Source organism: Macaca nemestrina, chromosome 19 (genome assembly GCF_043159975.1).
Source record: "Macaca nemestrina isolate mMacNem1 chromosome 19, mMacNem.hap1, whole genome shotgun sequence".
Lineage (NCBI taxonomy): Eukaryota > Metazoa > Chordata > Mammalia > Primates > Cercopithecidae > Macaca > Macaca nemestrina.
Window position 1 is genome coordinate 19,829,894 of NC_092143.1, and position 24,105 is coordinate 19,853,998.

The 24,105-nt window shown below is 37.9% G+C and overlaps 1 long non-coding RNA gene and 1 pseudogene across 3 annotated transcripts in view; one reads left to right on the plus strand and one right to left on the minus strand.

Moving 5' to 3' along the window:
* The window catches only part of LOC105477031 (uncharacterized), a 381,703-nt gene that overhangs the window by 297,655 nt on the left and 59,943 nt on the right, over window positions 1-24,105 (plus strand). The gene's annotated exons all lie outside the window — the stretch shown is intronic.
* LOC105477029 (C-terminal-binding protein 2 pseudogene) lies at window positions 22,705-24,084 on the minus strand (annotated as a pseudogene).

The following is a 24,105-nucleotide window of genomic DNA, read 5'->3' on the forward strand; positions in this document are numbered from 1 at the left end:
AGGCTGGAGTGCAGTGGCCGGATCTCAGCTCACTGCAAGCTCCGCCTCCCGGGTTCACGCCATTCTCCTGCCTCAGCCTCCCGAGTAGCTGGGACTACAGGCGCCGCCACCTCGCCCGGCTAGTTTTTTGTATTTTTTTAAAGTAGAGACGGGGTTTCACCGTGTCAGCCAGGATGGTCTCGATCTCCCGACCTCGTGATCCGCCCGTCTCGGCCTCCCAAAGTGCTGGGATTACAGGCTTGAGACACCGCGCCCGGCCTAGTTCAACCTTTTAATTTTCTTCACAAGGAAGATAAGACACAGAGGAAAATGGTCCACACTCAATAGGTACAAATCCAACACCTAGGAACAGAAACTACCCAGACTTACCCTTCTCAGTCCCAAAATACTGCTTGACAAAAGTGGCTTTGTAGTCTCTGTCACAATTCCTTCATGAATATTTAGGGATGAATGGAAAGAGACTCAGTTTCCAACAAGATAGAAAGCTCTGAGTGACCTTCATTTGTATGAAATATGAACAGTCTTTCCACAAAACATAAATAATACCTACACAATATAGGGTTTTTGTTATTGTTCTTTTGTCTTTTGTTGTTTGGTTGTTTTGTGTGGTCTTAACTCAGTTTTGAGGTCCTGGCTAGAAGCTAGTCAGTTCCTTTCTTTAGCAGCCGACCAAGGTCACACCCTCAACCACCTCCCTTGACTTCTCAGGGCCAGGTACCAGATGTCAGGGGACAGGCCCTATGCCCCAGCACACTGAAAGTATTTAAATTAGCCAACCTCCAACCTGCCTGTCCTGCCTTGCCCTTGCCTCTGGCAGAAACCATAATAACACTCTTGCCCACAGCCCCTTCCTGCCCCTGCCTTGGGGCCAACCCCAGTACCTCTCCGGAGTGGCCTGGGGTGGCTGTCTGTGCTCTCCCAGGAAGCTGGGTGTGACACAACTGTAAAACTCGTTTCTCTTTCTGGATCCCTGTGGAGTCTCACCATGCCACACCCAAGGTAATGTGGTTAAAACAACATGTTGCATTTTTTCAGTAATATTTTACTTGAGAATGGTAAAAAAAAAAAAGTATCAACACATATGGAAACAAATGTAGTTAAGGCCTAAGTTTATTTAACTCGCCATAGATAAAAGATGTCAATGTTTTAGAACTCTTGGAAGAGGATTTGACACCCTGTGGACTCATAATGCCATCTAGTGGAACAATTAAATAAATGCAAGGAAAGTCTGTGTGTGTGTTTTATATTAGGAAAATTGTAAAAGGATTGTTTATTTTATTTTGTGAAGTCACAGCAAGGTAACATGCTATTAAACCTACAAAATTTAGTTCTAAGAGTCATGCTATCCAACACTTTCCCACATATAGCTAATAAGGTCTACCAATGATTAGAAAAAGGTCCACTAATGATTAGAAAAAGGTCCCTCATCTGTCATTTATTCAGGATAAATTTAAGAAAATTGCTCAATTTGTCTGAGCCTGAGATAATTTACATATATAATATCAGTTAATATTCTTATAAGAGAACACTGCAAGGAGTGTATTAATATTCTCATTTTTAAATGAGAAGTCAAATTCTTTTGATAGAAACCAAGTAGGTACTTTACAGAAGCTAATTCTCTCCGCTTATCAACCCTTTAAATAATATTTTATTTATTCGAATTTTGGCTAAATGGCACACAAAAATCCATGGTCTCCTGTTTACTTTGAAATTTTCATAGAAATAGAAAATGATTTCTATTTCATTTAGTTTTACATATACTAAGTGTGTTACATGTACACAAAGTGTGTGTATGTAAAACCAAATGAAGTAGAAAATGTCTTTGTCTATAAACAAAGACATTGCCAAGTCAGATTTGAACTTCATTTGGATATACTAGCAAATTTTTAAGACAGTAGGAAGGTACTCTGGAGAAAACAGAAAATCTTGTTAAAATAAACGATAAAAGGAATAGTGAGAAACTATTATGTGTTCTGGCTTAAGCAAGGCATTTCAAACTATTTAAGTCAGTCAGTGAAACCCATATGGTGGACTCTACTTCATCCCTCGAGGTGTGTATCTAACTGCTCTGTAGAAGGGCAAACATACTACTCCAGCTAGGTCACCATGGGTCATCCCTTAAACCCTATAGTGACATTTCAGCAAAGGATACCTTTCTTTATAGAATTTTTCTTCAGTAACATCTTAAATTTAGATTCGTTGAGATATAATTCACCACTGTACAATTCACCCTTTAAATGTACGTTTCTATCCATTTTAGCAATTATATACAACCATGTAACCACAATTACAAATGAGAAATAGAATATTTCCATTATCGCAGAATTTTCCTTGTGCCTCTTGTAGTCAATCCCCTTCCCTCAATTTTCGGGCTCTGGTATCCATTTCTACTCTTTTGTGTTTTTTATCATTTGACTTTTCTAAAATGTTATAGAAACAGAATTAGATGATATGCAGCCTTTTGTGTCTGGCTTCTTTCACTTATGATAATTCTTAACAGATTTATTCATATTGCTACATGTATCTGTGGTATGCTATTTTTATTGTTGAATAGTATTAACATCTCACAATTTATTTGTCCAGTCAAAACTGGATGTTTATTTTCAGTTAGGGACTGTTATAAATGAAACTGCTATAAACTTTTCCATACATGCTTGTTGTGGACATACATTTTCATTTGACTTAGGTAGATATCTAGAGGTAGGACTGCTAAATCATATGATATGGTTTGGCTCTGTGTACCCACCCAAATCTCATTTCAAATTGTAATCCTCAGGTGTCAAGGGAGGGAGGTGATTGGATCATCGAGGCAGTTTCCCTCATGCAGTTATTATGATAGTGAGTGAGTTGTCATGAGATCTGATGGTTTTGTTAGTCAGTTTTCCCTGCTCTTGCTTGCTTCTCTCTCATGATGTCTTGTGAAGAAGGTGCTTGCTTCCCCTTTGCCTTCAGCCATGATTGTAAGTTTCCTGAGGTCTCCTCAGCTGTGTGGAACTGTGAGTCACTTAAACCTCTTTTCTGTACTTATAAACTCAGTCTCCGGGAAGTTCTTTATAGCAGTGTGAAAATTGACTAATATATCATGTTTGTTATTTTTAAATGGAAGAGTTGGGTGCAGTGGATCATGCCTATAATCCCAACACTTTGGGAGGCGGAAATTGGAGTATCACTTGAGCTCAGGAGTTTGAGACCAGCCTGGACAACACAGTGAGACCTTGTCTCTACTAAAATTCAAAAGAATTGGCTGGGAATGGTGGCATGCAACCTGTAAACCCAACTACTTGGGGGGCTGAGGTGGGAGGACAACTTGAGCCCAGGAAGTAGAGGCTGCAGTGAGCCCCGATAGTGGCATCGCACTCCAGCTTGGGCTACAGAGTAAGACCCCGTCCCAAAACAAACAAACAAACAGAAACAAACAAAACAGAAAAAACCTGTGCAACTGTTTGCTAAAGTGATTGCTCTACTTTCATTACTACTAGCAATCTCTGAGAATTCCTCTTGCTTCACATCTTCAGCAACACTTAATATTGTCAGTTTTTATTTTTAGTTATTCTAGTAAGTGTGTAGCAGTTCTTCATTATGGTTTAATTTGCATTTTTCTAATGACTAATGATAGTGACAATCTTTTCATATGCATATTTGCTACCTATGTATGTTCTTTTTGGCATGGAGGACACCTCTATTGTCAAGAACATCAAATTGATTGCACGGTTTTTTGGTCTTTATTCTTGTTGACATTCTATCCATTTATAGAATAAATTACTGAGAGAAAATTGAAGTCTTGACGTCTAGTTGTATATAGATTTAATTCCTCCTTACATTTTATTATTTTTATTGAAGGTGAATACACATAGGAAAGTGATATTTTCTTGATGAATTGACTCTTTTATAATTTTCTTACCCTTTCCTTTTTAAACTTTCAACTTAAAATTGTCACATCTGTTTATTCCAGCATCACAGTCTCTTATTTTCAATTGAGACCTTGAGAACATTGACATTTCGTGTGATTATCCACATGGTTGACTTTAAAATGACCATCTTACTAGTATTTTCTATTTGCTCCATGTGTTCTATCTCCTATACCTTTTTGCTTCTCTTTTCTTAATTAAGGGTTGTGGGCTGTTTTTAAAATTCCACCAATGGTTATTAGTTATATGTCTTTTTAAATTTTTAGTGGTTATTGTAGGATTTATAGCATAAATCTTTTTGAGTGTCTCTCTTTCAACTGGTTGCTTTTATTCGGTATTGTGTTGGCTATTACGTGTCTTTTATCTTTTCATATAAACATTATCTTCAGGTTTTGATATCCACAAAATAATTTGCTGGAATTTTTATTGGAATTGCATTGAATCTGTAGATCAAATTAGGGAGAACGAACATCTTAATGTTGACTATTTCTATGCATTAAAATAGAATATCTCTTCATTTAATTAGATATTCTTTCTTTCATCAAAAATTTTTATTTTTCCTCATATAGATCTTGTATACTTTTGTTACATTTGTATCTAAGCATTACTTTTTTGTGCTAATGTAAAAAAATTATGTTTTTCATTTCTAGTTCCAAGAGTTTTTACTGGTATACAGAACCTAAACATTAGCAAAGTAAAACCACTGAGGCCTTGACAACATTGACATTTCATGTACTTATCTTTTATATAGTAAATTATGTCTTATATAGTAAGATTTTATATAGACTTTCATGTAGTGAGATTGTATGTTGCAAACCTGCTCTAATCACTTAGCATCTCCAGGAGTTTGTTTTTTGTTTGCTGTTGTTGTTTTTATCAATTCTTTAGGATTTTCTACATGCACAATCGTTTAATTTGCAAACAAAGGAAGTTGTAAATCGGTATGCCTTTTATTTCCTTTTCTTGTCTTATTGTTCTACCTTGGATTTGCAGTATGATAGTGAACAATAGTAGTGAGAAGAGATCCTTGCCTTGTTCCCCATCTTAGGGAAAAAGCATTCAGTTTTATGATTAAGTGTGATGTTAGCCATATTTTGTTTTGTTTTGTTTTAGATAGTTTATTTTTAAAGAAGTTTTATGTTCACAGCAAAATTGAGTGGAAAATAGTGAGTTCCCATATACTCCCTGTGCTCACACATGCACAGTCTTCCCCACTATCCATATCCTATGCAAGATTGATACATTTGTTACAACTGATGAAACTACATTGACAAGTCAATATCACCCAGTCCATAGTTTACATAGGTTTCACTCTTGGTGTTGTATATTCTATGAATTTTGACAAAACTATAATGATGTTTATCCACCATTATAGTATCATGCGGTACAAGTTTACTGTCCTAAACATTCCCTGTGCTTGGCCTATTCATCTCTCTCTCCTTCCCCACTAATCCCTGGCAACCACTGATCCTTTTATTGTATACATAGTTTTGTCTTTTCCAATGTCATATAGTTGGAATCATGTAGTGTGTATTTTTATCAGATTGTGTTTTTTACTTTAGTTTCCTCCATGTCTTTTTGTGACTTGATAACTTACTTTTTAGTGCTGAATAATATTCCACTGTCTGGAGGTAATATAGTATATTTATCCATTCACCTAGCAAAGGACATCTTGGTTACTTTCAAATGTTGGCAATTATAAATATAGCTGCTGTAAACATCTGTTTTCAGGTTTTGTTTCAACTCATTTGGATAAATACCAAAAAGCATGATTGTGGAGTCATATGATAAAAATATATTTGGTTTTGTGAAAAAAAAAAAAAAAAAAAAAGCCAAACTGTCTTCTAAGTGACTGTATCATTTTGCATTCCCGCCAGCAGTGAATGAGAGTTCTTGTCGTTCCACATCCTTGCCAGGACTTGGTGTTATTAGTGTTTTGGATTTTGGCCATCCAATAAGTGTATAGTGCAATAGCATGGATAGACCTAACCTGGAGGACATTATCTTAAGCAAATTAAGCCAGGCACAGAAAGACACATACTACATTATCTCATTAATATGTGGAATCTAAAACAGCTGAACTCATAGAAGTACAGAGTGTCACAGGCGTTTGAATCAGAACAACTCCATCTTGAGTAGGGGCTGGGTAAAATAAGTGTGAGACCTACTGGGCTGCATTCCCAGATGGGTAGGCATTCTAAATAGTAGGATGAACTAGGAGATCGACACAAGGTACAGCTCATAAAGACCTTGCTGATGAAACAGGTTGTAGTAAAGAAACCAGCTAAAACCCACGAAAACCAAGATAGCGATGAGAGTGACTTCTGGTCATCCTCACTGCTACAGTCCCACAAGTGCCATAACAGTTTACAAATGCCGTGGCAATGTCAGGAAGTTACCTATATGGTCTAAAAAGGGAAGGCATAATTAATCCACCCTTTGTTTAATATAATCAAGAAATAACCATCAAAATGGGCAACCAGCAGCCCTCAGGGAGGCTGTGCCAATGGAATAACCATTCTTTATTCCTTTACTTTCCTATTAAATTTGCCTTCACTCTATGGATTTGCCTCGAATTCTTTCTTGTGCAAAGTCCAAGAACCCTCTCCTGAGGTCTGGATCAGTACCCCTTTCCGGTCTGGATCAGTACCCCTTTCCAGTAACAAGAGTAGAATGGTGGTTCTCAGGGTTTGGGGGTGGGATGAAGGTAAGGAGATGTTAGTCAAAGGAGACAAAATTTCAATTAGATAGGAGGTAAATTCAAGAGAGCTGTTATACAACATAACTATAGTTCTTAACAATGCATTGCATTCTTGGAAATTTGCTGGGAGAAAAAGTAGAATCTAAGTGTTCACACCACAAAAAATGAAAAACTATGCAAGGTAACGCATACATTAACTAGCTGTATTGAGCCACTCCACAATGTATACATATTTTAAAACATCATATTGTGCATGATATGTACAATCTTTAATTTGTCCATTTAAAAATAAATTTTTATTTTTTTAAAAGTTTTTTAAAATAAATTTTTAAAAAGTCACCCTAATTGCCCCCCAAATATCTCTTTTAGTTGGATTCTTTTATTTCCAATTAAAATTTGCACATTGTATTTAATCATTATGTTTCTTAGTCTGGGATGAACAGTTTATGCATATTTATTCTCTTTCTTGCCATTGAGAGATTATATGTTCCTGGACTATCTTGATTCCCTGGGATCTCAAAAAGTTTTACTTAGGTCTCTCAGCTGGAGTATTCTACTTGGCCCTAAATTAATGCCAAGTTACTGAGAAATAACTATTCATACATTTATCAGAGAAGTGACAAGGAATACTTTTTCTTATCTTTTATTTTCTCATGGTTACCCTATCCCATTTGGAAATGTTCAGTCCAGAATGTTTGGGAATTTGGAATTTGCTCTGGGTCTTATACTCATTGTCTCTACTACTTGGCTACCTGGGACTGTCACAGGGATTCCATCCTCAAAACCTTATAAAAACCTTTGCCTGCTTAATTGCCTCAAAGCACTTTTTGGAGGCTGTTTACCTGCTGTGAAGAAGTAATAAAGAGAAGACTTCCATTCCTTCCAAACTTCTTTATTTTAACAACATTGACCAAAAAAAAAAAAAAAAAGAGAGAGAGAGAGAGGGAGTCTCGGTCAGTTGCCTTACTCAATGTTTGACACTCTTATTAAGTGGTTTGTTTCTTAGAAGCTTGCAAACCCCACAAAGTAGGGTGGATGTCCCTGCAGCAGAATGTCTTATTGAGAGGAAGTTGATTAGAATCCACAATGTAGTTAGACATTCTGGTTACTAAATATTGTGTGCTGTGCTGCTGGTCTCTTATATAATCATGATTACTTTCTCTTCTTTCCCTGTCCCAGATTCCACTAACCAGCTTTTGTTTTTACCGGACTTTAGTTGAAAGAATTTTGAATAGTTGCATTACAGAGTAGAATGATTTTTCAATTTAAGGTCACATATTGTGATTCCTGTAAATTCACTGACCAGTGCCCACCATAGGAATTCAGTTGATAAGTCCTTCAGTAGCATGCAGCCTTCTTATAAGTTACTGGTTTTCTTAGCTCCCTAGACCCTTATGTTTCCCTTCCCTTTATCTTCTGCTTTCCCATCTCTAGAGGGGTGAACAGAGCACCACTACGCAGCCTCTTTTACTTTATTTCAGAGGAAAGTGTACCTTTTATTTAAACCTATCTAAACTAAGTTACACATCTGGAAATCCCACCTTTAGTAGTCAAACAAGTAACTTATTTTCCCAAACAAAGAAGAGGTTGTTTCTTCTATTATTTCAGGCTAATGACACAAATTGAGTAGCTTTTAATTCACGTTTCTCCCTGGTGTAGTCTCGGATAAAATATGCTGAAGAAATAAATTGGACTTAAAGAAACCAATGCGTTCTAAAGATGTTTTACAACATCCAAAGCAAACTGTAATCTCCCAGATAACTAGCAAAGCAAATCCTGATGAGCTTGAGAAGGCAGGGCTCATGAGTTCAGGTTCAGAGCCCAGCCTGGAGACGATGACCCCCAACTCTGCCAACACCAGATGCTCACAGAACGTGCTCTTTGCTGGACCCCTCAGAGGGCCTCTGCAGCATGTTGCTAACCCGAATGCATAGCTTCACCATTTACTTGGACAGTCCTTCCCCAACAACAACATTCTTTACCAAGAGAAGAAAGATGAATGAAGCTTTGGAGATAAGCTGCAAGTGGTGAAGCAACTTCATGTCAAATGGGAAATACATTGCTGTTATGTTATCAGCTTTTGCAGAACTTAAAAAAAAAAAAGAAAATTAAAATATTCTGTTAAACAAACTTGCTTTTTACTCTGCTACAGAAAAGTAAGAAAAATAGCATTAGAATTTTTTTAAGCATTGACTGGGCACAGTGGCTCACACCTGTAATCCCAGCACTCTGGGAGAACAAGGTGGGTGGATCACTTGGGGCCAGGAGTTTGGGACCAGCCTTGCCAACATGGCGAAAATCTGTCTCTACTAAAAATACAAAAATTAGCTGGGCATTGTGGTGCACACCTGTAATCTTAGCTACTCGGGAGGCTGAGGCATGAGAATGGCTTGAACCTGGGAGGTAGTGGTTGCAGCGAGCTGAGATTGCTCCACTACACTCCAGCCTGTGCTGTGTGATGGTACAAGATTCTGTCTTAAAAACAAAAAAAGGACCTTTTTCTAGGCATCAGAAGCAGGTGTGGGCTCATCAGTTAAATATACTGTAGTAGGTGCTGTCAAGGCCCCACCTAAGCCACCTCCTAGTCTTCCCTTCGGCATACCCTGGCCTGACTCCTTGTAGCCAGTGCTTACATTTCTTTGCCTGAGGGCTTTATCTGCTGTCAGAGCCTGGTTTCCTGTGTGCACAGCAGGCCAGAGGTGCTGAGGAATTAATATCCTCCAGAGCAGCCTTCAACTAATGACTGCTGACTCTCCTAGAATCCCAGAGGGTTTAAGTGCTGTTCACCCATAGGGCCAGCTGGCTTGTCAAGACACCCTTTACCCACCACCTGCCTTTTCTTGTCTTACTCCTCCCACCTCCTTACAGGTGTTCCTTTCACCTTCCCTACAAACTCAAATACTGTTCTCAGGGTTTGTTTTTGGGAGTCTTACATATGTTATATGCTCTCTAGTACTGTCTGAATGACTTTAAATAGATTTACACCTGTATAGTACAAACATGAGTCTTCTCAGATATTGTGAACCATTATTCAAAGCAGTTAATGAAATAAAAATTAGATATTCTTATTATATCTTTAGAAACCCTAAATAAATTCTCTCTTGTAAGTAATTGATATACTTTTTTTCTTTCATTTTCCTGGAAGGAAAAACAACACAAACCAAATTGTTTTTGTTATTACAATATTAAAATATGATTAAAAGTGTCATATTTTATACTCATCCTAGGATAAACAACCAAAACCCAATTTATGTCTTCTGTATTATTTAATATTACTGTGGAAGAACATAGGGGATGACACTGTTAAACAGTGTAATTTAAATAAGGAAAACAGAGTATTAAATAGCATCATATAAAGCAGGAAGCTAGCAAACCAGTTGGAAAGATTAGAAAGCTCGTTAGTTACCCATATTAAGGCATGAATTATATTTTCTCTTTTATATTTAAAAATCAATAATACTGGCTCCCTGTTAATTGGTGACCTTGGGTATAGGAGAAGAAATGTTCATACTACTTTGGACAACTCAGATAAACTTTACCCAGATGATATGTTTTGACCTTAGTCTAGAAAACAAGTTGGCAAACTCTGGCCCTTGGGCCAAATCCAGCTTACTACCTGTTTGGTAAATACGGTTTAATTGGAACACGACCATATCCATTTGTTTACATACTTTCTATAACTGTTCTCATATTGCAACAGCACTCTGGAATATTTGAGACAGAGAACTTAATGGGCCTCAAAGCCTAAAATATTTACTAACTGCCCTTTACACAAAGCAGTTCGCTGATCGTTGGTTTAGAACACTCAAGTATAAAGTATTTCTAAACATAAGCATCAAAAAACTCATGAATACACTGCATCACTATACACCCTGTGGGAGGTTATTTTAAAATTTTTATTTTGAAAGTGTAATTTTTATTTATAAAATTTTAATAGATAATTTGCAAAAATAGTACAGAGAGGTCTCCTGTATATATCACCAAGCTTCCCCTAATGCTAACATCTTACATAACTATAGTGTGATTATTACAATTATGCAATTGGTATTGATATAAAATAATCTATACACCTTATTTGCATTTTACCACTTTCCTAATAATGTCCATTTGTTGTTCTTTTTCAATCCAGGACCATTGCATGTGGGTGTCTCCTTGCTCTCCTCTAATATTTGACAGGCATCCAGTCTTCTGTTGTTTTTCATGTCCTTGGTATGTTTGGAGAATACTACTTGGTTATTAAATGCTTCCCTGTTTGGGTTTGCCTGATGCTTTCTCATGGTAAGATTGAGGTTCTAAACATTTGGCAAGAATACCACAGCAAGGAGAATATACCTTTCCAGTGAATCATATTATATTGTTGATATGTCCTATTGCTGAAATATTAACTTTGATCCCATAACTAAGGTGGCATCTGCCAGGTTTCTTCACAGCAAAGTAACACATGAGAAATACTTTGAGACCATGAAATAGCCTGTTTTTCATCATACTTTTTTTGTCCACTAATTTTAGTATCCATTGATGTTACCTGCAACAACTATTATTTTGGTGTTTGTTTAATGATGACTTTATAGCTCCCTCATTTTTGCTAATGTAAGTAAAATCCTTTTTCCCCATTTAATTATTCACTTATATCAGAATGGACTCATGTGGGTTGATCTTATTTTACAGGTTATAGTCTAATACTACCAATATTTATTTTGTTACCCAAACTGTCTCAGCTTTGGACATTGGGAAGTCCTTCCAGTGGATTATTGGATACTGTGCCTTTTTGACGTGCTTTCTTCGCTTGTTAATTTTTTGTTTGTTTTTGGTCTTACTTCCGGGTTTTGTGTTATCACAAGTTGTTCCAGGCTTGTATTATACTTTTCCTCTTCAAGCCCTAAAACCAGCCATTTCTCTAAGCATTCATCGTTCCTTTTATTGGAGACCGGTATTTAAAATCAAACTTTGAGTACTAGGTATGCCTTGTGCTGTTAGGCTATCATTGTTTCTAGGAAGACAGAGCTAGGAAATATATTTATGTATTCTATGTTTCCCTAACAATTTGTTTGACTTCTTAACCTTTTGCCTGAAGAGTAACTTCTGTGATGGGGAAACTTCCAGGTATTGGGCTCCCTTCTCTGTGCCTCCCTGTTTTCAGGAAGCTTGGCTCCTCCAATAAGGATCTAAGCCCTAAGATCCCTGAACTCCAATTTTTGCGTATTACTGCAGTGTGATTTGCAACTCTGATGACTAGTTAGCCATTCAATCCATTCTAAAAATCACCGAATAATCCAAGGGTAAAAGTGGATGGCTAATTTTAGTGTCATTTCAGTGAGATTCTGTTCTCTCCTGAAGCTTGACTGCTGAATTTTGGGCTGCCTTAGTAGCTCCATAATGCCTCCAAAAATATGTTTTGTTGTATTTTACCCAGGTTTTCTAATTGTTCTTGGTAGATGTGTAGCATTGTTAGGCTGATATAAACGACTACATAATAGCTGAAAATAGTATTTTTTTTCTTATTTTTTTAATGGAGGTAAAGTAGTCATATAGAAAAGTGCACACAATATAAGCCTATAGGTCAGTGAATTACCACAAATGGAACAGAAGCTTATATATCTCTCTCATGTCAACAAATGGATTTCTTAACATTTTAACAGTCTGTGAAAAGTGAGCACTTTTAAGTTAAATTTTCAAAAAACTTGTACCATTCATGTAGAAAAGGCAATAATATAAGATATAAAAGCAAGTCATAGTCTCTTGTGCATGCAGGTCCATGGAAGCTGCAATGTCAAAATGCTATTACTACAGGTTGTTATCATATGTTTTCCTACAGATATCAGAGAAATTAAGGCAAAGTGGTGTACAAAGAACATATGTTAGTATGAAGTAAACTAAATCCCCTTTTTTATTTTTATTTTTTATTTTAGTTTAAGTTCTGGGATACATGTGCAGAATGTGCAGGTTTGTCACATAGATATACATGTACCATGCCATGGTGGTTTGCTGCACCTATCAACCCGTCATCTAGTTTTTAAGCCCCACATGCATTAGGTATTTGTCCTAATGCTCTCCCTCCCCTTCCTCTCACCTCCTGACAGGCCTCAGTGTGTGATGTTCCCCTCCCTGAGTTCATTTGTTCCAATTGTTTAACTCCCACTCATTTTTAAAGCAGGTGTTCAGCTCTACACCAGTGAATTTCATAAAATTTCCTCTACTCATCACAGGAATTTCAAGGACTGTCAGAGATGATATTCTTTTAATTTATTTAGACATAGGAAAATGCGTTATGAAAAGTTAAATTTGCCTCCTTCATGGGAGAAATAAATGTTGAAAAATTTGAGAATTTGTAGAACTTAGGTTCAGATCTATTTAACAGATACAAAAGATTACAAAAAAAAAAAAATTACCTATACTTAAGGTAGAGGTTGCCATTTTCTCAGGACAGAATGCGGAAAACAGATTGTACCTCATTTAAAGTTTTGTCCAGTATACATGCAGATGGAAGTGTAGGTGTTGACTTGGAGAATGCCAGAGAAGAAAATGTGTTTCAGATGCAAGAACTTATATATAAGGCTCAGATAATGAACAAATCTGAGGAAGAAAACCAAATTTGCTCCTCAATCTGATAAATGAAAAATGAGCTAATGAATGGACGCTAACCAAAGAATGAAAGAAATATCTACTGTTCAAACAAACCAGTAATAGTAAGAATGGGTAGAGTCCATGATAGCCAGAGTCTCCTGATGCCAACTGGAAGGATCTCTAGAAAGGCTTTGAGAAGGGTGGGATGATAGGATGTTTATGCATGTCTCTCTCCGTGAGGGCTTTAATGAACAAAAAGGAGAGTGCCACAGACCAAAGAGACTCAGAGAGTTGGTGGAATGGGAGTAGAGATCATTGACTATAAGAATGTTGGATAATTCGTGGGTCAAACTAAGTCCTAAATTTAGTTGAAACTGAGATAATCATACAAACATTTTAAGCTTATGTGCCAAATGACAGAAAATTATACATATACCACATACATTAATGTTGCATTTGGAGTGTTTGAGTTTTCATGTTTTTTAGATGTGCTAATAGTCAGCCATCAGCTTACCACCATTCTGAATAAATGCCAACAGGCGGAGTGGCTGGAAACAATGCTCAACTTTGGAGTGCAATTAATCTTGACACAACTGAGTGGGAGAGTGCTAAACTATTTCATAATTATCATTTCAACCTAAATATCAATCAGAATTTTGAATACATCCTAGCAGATTATTTTCATGGTTTATCTTCAAGCTATTATTAGAAACCTGCAAGCATTTAAACCTATATCACAATTCTTATTTTTTCTTTTTTATGTTAATCTAAATAATAAACTTACTTTCATGTATAATGTACATATTCATACGTTAATACACAAGGTAAAGTGGTTTTGTGAAAGTTGATTAAACCAGGATTTGCAATGTATATGAAATAGTAGAATTTTCTCCTTTTATTTAGAGAGTTACCTACCACCTGCCCTTAAAACATCAACTGCCTTAGACAATATCAACACATTGGGGTTTTTTTTATTTTTTCTCTAATATAATATTTTATTTCAGTAAAATACACTTGTGAAATTTTAAAATGTTTTATAGCAGTTGAGACATAACATGAACACAGCTTTCAATAGCTGGTTATATTGAATTGACTACTGGAAATTTAAAGAATAGCCTATATCAAGTTGTAGTTAATATTTTTATTCTCACAAACATTCTTTTACTATTTGTACAGAATGACTGGTAGAACTATCATTTTCATCCAAACAGAATCAATTGTCCTCTTTAAGTTGTAATTGTCCACTAGCTTGTTCAACACAGTTCTCAAAGTCAATTTGTCAGTTTTGTGACCCTGAGAATAGAACTCAGTATGGATGAAAAGAGAATATTTTGGTTTTATTTATTTAAATAGATGGTTACAGCATTGTAACTGATTTAAGGAAATATCATGTTCTTAAACTCATATTGTTATCAAGTATGATTTCATAAACTGCTTAGGTATTTATGGGAAGATATTAAAATCTTAAAGTTTTGTATTTAAGATAGGTATGTATTTTCTATGGAATAGCGGTTTTATGTCCAGAGTCTTTATACTTAAGCATTCTGTAACACAAAATTAATAATTATTTTTTAAAGATTTTAAATAGAAAACTTAAGAACAATTTAGCCACATTTTATTCATCATGATTAGGTAACAAACAGATGAATCTACAAAAAGTGGTCATAGAAAGATGTATCTAAGTTAAGGTACATACATATGATTATATTTAAATATATATCTGGATATATATGCATATACATTTATATACACTGTGTATTTATGCATGTGTGTACATACACATGTATGTGTATGTGTGTGTGTGTGTATATATATATATTTGTATTCATAAAAATCAGAAGTGTACTGTCTTTACTTACAATTAGAAAAAGGAATATAATAAATTAATCCAGATTCATTTTATGGCATAAGTGTTACATGGCTAAGGTGGTCAAATCATTTTAGAATACTATTCAGTTCAAAGTAAAATAGTAACACAATAGCTTCTGCTGTACCCAGGGTTTAGTAAATAAATTAATATATAACCATTAAAACTTTGATTTCACAGTAAAAATTTAAGAGCAATTTCACATATGACAGACTCACTGCACAGTTTTGCTTTTTTCCAGTTGCTTTTAACAAATACATTATAAGAAAATAGCTACATTTTGGTTTTATGACACATGAAGAATGCTGTATTATAAAGTGGTTATTATAAAGTCTTGTGTATAACAAATGATTTCTACTACTAGACTCACAGTGTGCAATAACACTGCTTTCACAGCATGGAGTCAACAAAACGTCCATAGCTTTTAGTGAAGATATATTTTAAAGCCACATACATCTGGCAATTATTTTTGCTCAAGTTGATCAGTGGTTCTGGGGAGTTCAAGAATCCTGTTGAGAAGCTGCTAAAGTTATGACTTTTTTTTTTCAGTTTTTAAAAACACAATGTACTTTAAAGAATTGCTTAGTAAGCAAACTTCCTTAGCATGCATAATCAACTAATTTAATTTTGGTCATTTTTAATTTTCACAAACCACTGTTTTATGAGTTGTATAATTATTTAAACAATGTTTTGAAAGCATTTGAAACATCTAAAAGACAGAGGAATCCTTTAATGTGTGAAATAACAACACAAACTATGAATTTTATTACCACTAAAAAAAGTCCTACCTTGCCTTTTTTAGGCTTTAGTTTAGCTAACAATCACCATACTCCTTAAACGCTTCATGTTTCGGATATAACTGGCAGGGGCCAGCATTGTGGGCAGTAAAATAATTTACCAAGACAGTTGTGTGTAAAGATAGGTGGATGTATCAGAGAAAGTACCAAGATATGTTGTGAGAGTGCAATGGGCAGCACAGTAGAGAAGGGGCTGTCTGCAAGGAGAGACAGGGGCTGGAGGGAAGTTTTACAGGGTCATGCTGGAAGGGTTACATACAGATCAGTTACTGCTGCTGAGGCTGTATGTGGAGTGAGATCTTGGGAACAGGATGTTGTGCCAGCAAGTTTTTTGTGTTAGCCATCTCTCAGAACATTTGTTCCCCACCTGGGTCCTCTTCCTTTTTGTTGCTTACTTATTTTACCAGGACTCTACCCTCCCTCCCTCCCTCCCTCCCTCCCTCCCTCCCTTCTTTCCTTCCTTCCTTCCTTCCTTCCTTCCTTCCTTCCTTCCTTCCTTCCTTCCTTCCTTCCTTCCTTCCTTCCTTCCTTCCTTCCTTCCTTCCTCTCTTTCTTTCTCTTTCTCTCTCTCTCTCTCTCTTTCTCTCTTTCTTTCTGACAGAGTCTCACTCTGTCACCAGACTGGAGTGCAGTGGTGCGATCTTGGCTCACTGCAACCTCCACCTCCCAGATTCAAGTGATTCTCCTTACTCAGCCTCCAGAGTAGCTGGGACTATAGGCACCCACCACCACGCCCGGCTAATTTTTGTATTTTTAGTAAAGACGGGGTTTCACCATGTTGGCCAGGATGGTCTTGATTTCTTGACCTCGTAATCCACCCACCTTTGCCTCCCAAAGTGCTGGGGTTACAGGCAAGATGGATTTACTGAGATGTGATTCACATATATTGTAACTCAGGGTCCCCATTTTCAGGTACACACTATGAAGAAGAACCCATTCATAACTGTTCCACCTTAAGTTTTTGTTGTTTCAAAAATTCCTAGGAAGAAGCCCAACCTCAGCAAAACAAAAACCAGTTGGATTCAGATATGCCTAAGGAGGAGATAAACTTTTGATGAATCCTCCTCATTACCATATTAAAAACCCAGACCAAGGAGGAGCTTATTTACCATTTCTATCCCCAGGACATATGTAGAAGCATGATCAGCAACTGCTGCGCCTGCAGTGTCTTTACTGTACCTCTACATGCTATTCAGATACTAGCCCAGTAAAATACCAGCTTTCACCTTGTTTGGAGAGGTACTGCTTTGGGGAATTATTTCCATGTCCTCCTTACTTGTTGCAAGTAATAGATTCTTGTTAAATCTTCCTCGGATATGGTAATTGGGTGGATTGAACCCACCCATTGTGTGAGTTATAGTACAATTTACCGTTGAAAGTGTATAATTTAATAGCTTTTAGTATATTCACTGATCTGATCAATCATTATTACAGTCACAGAAATGTTTTGCAGGAACAAGGAGTTCATACATACCGTTTCACACACACAAATACTTCACATTCAAAAACTCAGAGCCTATCTTGAACACCTGCATATTATTAAGTATGCTGAATACCACACTTTTTTTTGCAAAGGATAACTTAAAGATTTTTAAATAAATCCCAGTTTAGTATGCTAAAGCCAAAGTTGCACAAACAGGTAACGGAAGACTATTCAAGGCTATGGCAATATGAGAGAAAGTCCAAAACTCCGTTTGAGCTCACTTCTGCTGAAACAAAGGGCTGGAGACTCTTTGAGAGGTGGAGTAGGAAGATTATAGGGCATCTCTGTTTGCTAATTGGCATTACTCAGATGAAAAATAAACATTTCCATATCTTCATGGCAGAAGGTAGTTTTACAACGTGGTGTCCTCTGAAGTTAGGCTTCTGTCTTCTGACAGAAACTGGGAGATGAAGGAGCTATCTTCCCTTGTGATTGCATTTCAAAGGAATGGTCCCAAGTTCTTGAGAAAGTCCTGTGATGTAAAACTGGTAAGAAAATTTTTGAAAGATTTACATCTCAAAGGGCAGAAAAAGAACTCACATGTTTTATAAATGGAAGCAAAATGTCAGGCTGGAGACAGGACCATGCCTGTCCTGTCTAAGGTTTAGTCAGTCTTGAGGGCACACCTGCAGAAATGGATAAGGAGGCCACCACCTTATTCAGAAATCTGGTGTAATAGGGTACTGTCCCCTTCAAGATGGAACTAAATAAACCACTGCATAGCATTTTTTTCTGTGAATAGTCCTCTGAGTTTGACTTCACAGGGCCCGGTACGACAGGTCAGAGCAATTGAGTGACTTGTAGATCGATCGTTAATCTGGCAGATCAGATTCTTCTCTTCACTTCCAGCAATCCAACCCCACCCACCACCCCCCAAACAGAATTATAGGTGGAGTCATTACGTTTAGAAAATTGAGATGTTTGATGGAACTGTGACTTTGCTAATTGAAGTTTTGGCAGCCATTACAAAATTCATATATTACTGCCTTGCGTTTGCTGACATCTACTGGCACGTTCATGAAAATATACTGAATGTGGGCTATTAAAAAAAAATCACACTGGAAAAAGACTGTCAGATGTCCACTTCCAGCCTGACAGAGTGACAGGCACTGTTCTTGCCCTCCCGTCATGAGGGACTGTAAAACCATACAACATATGAGGCAATGGTTTTCTTGCATCGAACAAAAGTCAGTGCAAAACCATGCTCTTTAAGAGAAAACTGTGTAAACCGCATTGATCACCCTTTCTGCCTGGGGCACTTTCAGGGCACCTTACCAGGAGGTGCAGCTCAAGTCAGTGGGGTCTTGCTGGACTGAGATGACACAGCGGAAGCACTGACTGCTGAATCAGCTGGGATTTGGGAAACTGGTATATCAGAGAAGAGGCAGTTGCACAGAGGGAGACTGGGAAAGTCTGAGTGTGGATTCGCAGCAGGTCTGCTGGGCTGGGTTGTGGGTGTGCTGGAAGAGATCCTGTAAGGCTTAACAGTGAGTGTTGCTGTGAGGCTCCCAGGGACCGTGACTCCCAGCCCAGGAAGAGTGAAGCAGCCCGGTTGAGCACCTTGGACATTCTTTTGAGACTCCACAAAGGAAAGGTTTTAAAACTAAGGATCAAGCTCCAAAATAAGCACATATACCTAAGGATTAAGTTAGAAACTGAAATTGATTACCATAATAAAGAATAAAACCAAGCCTGACAAGCTCAAATGTAACCCCAGTAACTGGAGTGCCCGCCAGAAGAAAACTCAGCACCCTTAAATGAAGATGACATGATCCATTCTTATACTCCAAGGCCGTGAGGAATTCAAGTTAATTTATAAGGATTGAGGTTTAGAATGAAAAAATATTTGAACCAGGGCTGATTTTACCCTCAATTAAAGTAATAGAATCTGTAAAGGATTGAGAGCCCATGATCTGCTCACCCAATTGTCCAATTCCTGGTGGGGAATCCCGGGTCTGAAGTAACAATTTGAGTCAAATGGAAAGTGAGTGGTATGCAATGCACTTTAATTTTGCAAGGTATGGTACAGCTCAAGGTACAGTAATCCTTGGGGAATAAGGATGGTGCAATGAAAGGCCCAGTGATGAAAGGAACTTATGGAAATGCTGTATAGGAGGAGATTAAAGAATGGGTTGACTTCCAAATTGGGTTGTGTTACAAATAACTGAAGAGATTACCCTGAAGCCTTAGCAGCTTTACTAAAATGCAATACTGGAATGGATATAATGAGTGAATGGTCATGTTGTCTTTATTCTTTACATCAGGGATATTGTCTAAGCCTGTCCTTTTCCTAGTTCTAATTGATCATGCTAAGTAACAACTTACCTGGAGGGCAGCAAGAGATCACTCCTCTGGTTAAGAGAATGGTTATAGTAGGAGTATTATTTCCCGCTAAATCCCCTTTTAATAGTCCTATCTGGTCATTATGCAAAACAGACACTCTGGAAGTTAGGAGTAGAGGATTAAACAAGATGGTATCTTCATTTTTCAGCTGAATCGTATATAGAAAAGACTGTACAAGAAGGGTGAGAGAATCAGCGAGGGACTGGCATGTCTTCTTTACAGGCCTAGCTAATGCCTTCCTTTCAATACAGAATTGAAGTCTAGCCAGGCTCTGTTTGCAATCTTTTGAATGGAACCCAGTATACATTTGCTGTTTTCCCAAAGGGATATGTGAAGTTACTGGCATGTTGCCATAATTAGGTGAGGATAAACTTGGAAATGGTAACCATTAAGGACCAGTTAGTGCATTACATTGGAGATGTCATAATAATTGCCTCCTTCTTGGAGGAAAAAGCAAGGGGAGTTAAGAACTGTAGTTACTTATTTGACAAATAAAGGCTGACTGATAAATACAGCTAGAAGTCAAGACCCATTGAAATTCCTGGAAATTACATAGGTTGGAACAAACAGGAACATTGTCATTTGGGGTTTAGGGCATGGACTATGGCTTTAAACTACAGATCTATTCTGACAGTTTTATTTTACAAATGAGAAAAGTAATATTTAGACAGTGAAGTTTACAGAGAGACTTGAAGGCCGAGGAGAGTCTAAAATTCAAGTTCTGTTACTACCTGTGTAGTAAATGAGTTTTTAATTTGTTTGTATTGTGAAATATTTCAGTATCATGAAGAAACTATTTAACAAATATCCATTCACCCATCATGCAGATAAATAATCCTTAAGTTTTCATATTTACTTGAGATTACTTAAAGAAATATAACATTCCGTATGCTATTAAAAATACCTTTTGAAATATTTACTCATTACTCACCCTCCTTCTCAAGAAGGAAATTGTTAATCCTAAAACTAATGTGTATCTTGCCTGCCCACATTTTTACCTTTTTATTATGTATATGTGAATTTTAACTTTCAGTTCTAGTCATCTAGAGATTTATTGATCTACTATTGTGCCAATATCCCAGTATCTGGATTACTTGATTTTTATGGCAAATTTTATTACTCTATAGGGCAAGTTGTTATTCTTTATACTTCAGAATGACTTGACTATTTCTGGTAGCTCCTTTGTAAGAAGTTTGAAATCAAATCGTAAAGTTTCAAAAAGTAAACAAAATACACCTGTTGATAATTTGATTGAAATTGCTTTGAATTTCCAGACTGATTAAAGGAACATTCATTGTAGATATTGAGTCTTCTTTTAGTTGCACATAATCTCCTAACCATGATTTGAATTATATGCCTCAATGTCCACACAGGAGTGTGGTATTAAATATAATTGTATGTATTATAAAATTATATTTATATATAATTATATAATTAATGTAAATATATTATATTTATATCTTTTTTTTTTTTTGACATAGTCTCACTCTGTCACCAAGGCTGCAGTGCAGTGGTGCCATCTTGGCTTACTGCAACCTCCACCTCTGGGGTTCAAGCAATTCTCCTGTTTCAGCCTCCCAAGAAGTTGGGACTATGGGCACCTGCCACCACGCCTTGCTAATGTTTCTATTGTTTTCAGTAGAAATGGGGTTTCACCTTGTTGGTCAGGCTGGTCTCAAACTCCTGACCTCTGGTGATCCAACCACCTCAGCTCAAAGTGCTGAGATTAAAGGCATGAGTCACCATGCCTGGCCTTATTCTGGTTTTATTGAAACAGAATACATACATAAAACCGATTGCAAGCTTTTCTTTATTTTAATGCTGTTTTAAAGTATAGTTTCTATCAAGTTGGGATCATCTCTTCCTTCAGGGAGTGTAAAACCCATCTGTAAACCCACCAGGACCTGATATATTTTCCTCTTGGCAGGGCAATAAAGCACTTAATCAACTTCTGTATGTTTTAAATTATTTTTTATTGAAAACTGCACTGAATGCTAAATGTCCACCTTTACAATAAACAAATATAGTAATGGAAACTCACACTAAAACAAAACATATTCCTGATAGCCATTATTTTTCTGTTTGGAACAATTTTAAAGTTTTTCTTTTGTCACTAAAATAGGAATGTACTTATAGAAAGGCTCAAAATAGGCCATCGTTTTAAATAAAAAGACAATGACTCACGAGAGGCTATGAATGGAACATGGAACTAGTTGATAGAAATCTAATAGGATTTGTTAAAATCAACCATATCTAATACATCTGAAGTGTTCTCGTGTAAAATATCATGTGAAGAAAAGGCTTTATTAATGTCTAAAAAAAGTTGGTTTGTTCATAGACAATCTGATGAGTTACCATAAAAAGTCTTTCCCGAGAAATAAGGAAATGCAACATTATTCTTCTTGAACCTTTTAGCTCAAGACTTTCCACTCAGTAAAATAGCAGAGGATCTGAAACTGAGAAAGTATATCTGAGTACAAACAGCTTGTGAAACGTAATACTTTTTTTTTTTTTCCACATAATCAGAAGATTTTACTGAACTTACAACCAACTTGCCGGCTCAGAATGCAGTTCAGGTGTGAGATACTTCTCTGTACAGAAGCCTTTACTGTCTTCAGTCCTATGCGCGCAGGTGTCTACCACAGGCAAACCGTTCTCTCCCCATTTTGTAGTCATGTGATCTTCCTCTTAGCAAAAAGAGGTAACCAGCCTCTGTAGACAGATGGGCATTTCCTCTTAGTGTTTTTTATTTTGGTGTTTGAACTCTTGACGCAACATTCTAGAGCAGGGTGTTCAGGACCTGATGTGGCCAAAGGGCTGATAAAGGAAAAAGCTCTATTTATTCTTGGTGGTTAAGATGAAAGACTTAAGACACAGTGACAGAAGTAGGTCATCAATAAATCACATCCTATTCTTTCAGCGCTTCCGTAAGCAGACGACAACCAGGTTTTAGCTCTTGTAGTTTTAACACTGCAACATCAATAATGCATATATGTCCAGAATCAGTTAAAAAGACCGTCAGATTCATTTTCTCCGAGTTCATCAATTTTTCACTGTCTCTTGGCCCCAAGTGTATCTGAATGATTACCTTCAAGCATTCTCTGCTATTGCTCGTTGGGGTGCTCTCGATTGTCCCCATGTTTTGTGGGCTGGTTGGGAGAGGGAGCTTGGGAAGGATGCAGCACTGTGGGGAGGTTGTGAGTCACTGGGATGCCTCCAGGCATGATCCCTTCCAAGGCTGCAGGAAGTTCTCCTGGAGCCACGCCCACGATGCCTGGCGGATATCTGTGTGTGGCACCATTGAGCTCGGGATGAATTGCTTGCTGGCCTATTACTGACCAAGGCACTGATGTGACAAAGAATTCCTTGTTCACACAGTTTCTTAAGCTTTCTGGGATGCGACCTATGATGGTTCGGCGGATCTCGGTGGCAGCCGCCTCTGCTGGCTGTACCTACCAGGTCGCGTGAGGAGTGCAGATGAGATTCTGCGCATCCTTCAACGAACCCTGAGCAAAGCTAAAGGGCTCCAACTGGTGCACGTCAAGAGCTGCCTTCTTATCTTGCCATCATTGAGGGCCTGTGCTAAGGCTTTCTCGTCCACCAGCCCACCACGGGCTGCGTTCACAAGGAATGCTCCCTACCTCATCTGGTTTATAGTCATAGTCATTGATAAGGTGGTGGTTTTGTTTGTTGAGCTTGCAGTGCAAGGAGACGCAGTCACTCGGACACAGCAAATCCTGCAGGGTGTAGACGCCCAGGGACCGCTCTATCCCATCCTGCAATAAGGGTCATACAATATGATGCTGAATCCAAAGGCCTTGGCTCGAACTGCAACGCCTGCCCTGTGCTACCAAAGCCGATGAGGCCCCAGCGTCTCTCCACCGATGCGAGCCCCTCCCGAGGCCCCCTCTCGGATCTGCTCCACGCTGTAACACACGTGCCTTCCGGCCGTGCCTGGTACAGCCACGTGTTCCTCCCGTACAGACTGAGGATGTGGCAGATGGTTGAGTTGGGTGTCTCTTCCACAACTGCCGAGGGCATGTTGCACACAGCAATCCCGAGCTCGCCCGCAGCCTTGATTTGTCCACGTTGTCATAGTCACTGCCTGTCCGCACAGTCACTCTCAGGGCCTTGAACTTCTCCAGGTCCTCCCTGGTGCAGGTGATGGTGTGGTACCTCATGGCATCCACGGCTTCATGTAAAACCATCTCGTGGATCTCCTGCGTGGAGTGCGCATCACAGAAGGCCATGGTGGCCAGGTCCTTTGGGATGGGCATCTCCACGGTGCAGTCGCGCAGTCTAGCAGCGACACCCAGGGCGGGGATGGAGTGCAGGGGGCCGTTCATGACCTGGGGGCGGATACATTCACAGATTCGGTGCACTCGCTCTCTCTTAACTTTCTACTTATCCACACTGGCCATTCTTTATGGAACTTTGCAACT